At 39.8% G+C, this 490-nt stretch overlaps 1 protein-coding gene across 1 annotated transcript in view; it reads right to left on the minus strand.

Annotated features, from left to right (window-relative positions):
- Nucleotides 1–310: 310 nt before the first annotated feature.
- The window catches only part of SCLT1 (sodium channel and clathrin linker 1), a 233216-nt gene continuing 233036 nt past the window's right edge, over nucleotides 311–490 (minus strand). The window contains exon 20 of the mRNA XM_007456987.1: nucleotides 311–490. This exon is cut by the window's right edge and continues 360 nt beyond it. The gene's annotated coding sequence lies outside the window, so the exon portion shown is untranslated.

A 490-nucleotide genomic window follows, 5' to 3' on the forward strand; every position in this document is an offset into this window, starting at 1 on the left:
CAGAGGACATGGGTTCAATCCCTGGTCTGGGAAGATCCCACGTGCAACAAGCAACTAAGCCTGTGTGCCACAACTACTGAGCCCACGCACCGCAACTACTGAAGCTCGTGCGCCTAGAGCCCATGCTCTGCAACAAGAGAAGCCACTGCAACGAGAAGCCTGCGCACGGCAATGAAGAGTAGCCCTCGCTAGCTGCAACTAGAGAAAGCCCGCGTGCAGCAACAAAGACCCAATGCAGCCAAATAAATAAAAAATAAATTTATAATTACAAAATAAATAAATAAAATAAAATACATGACAGCATCATTTTAGAAAGTGCATAATTTATTACATGTGAGTTAATAATAAAACGGATACTTGGGAACTTTAAAAATGAGTTACGAGTAACAGATGTAAAATTCTCAAATTCTGGAACCTGAAGTATTAAAATTCTAGCAATTTCTTAAAACTCTTTCTCATGATTAGCATAGTTTGAAAACTGTTACGCTCT

The sequence above is a fragment of the Lipotes vexillifer genome, unplaced genomic scaffold (assembly GCF_000442215.2).
Source record: "Lipotes vexillifer unplaced genomic scaffold, Lipotes_vexillifer_v1.1 scaffold50, whole genome shotgun sequence".
Classification (NCBI taxonomy): Eukaryota; Metazoa; Chordata; class Mammalia; order Artiodactyla; family Lipotidae; genus Lipotes; species Lipotes vexillifer.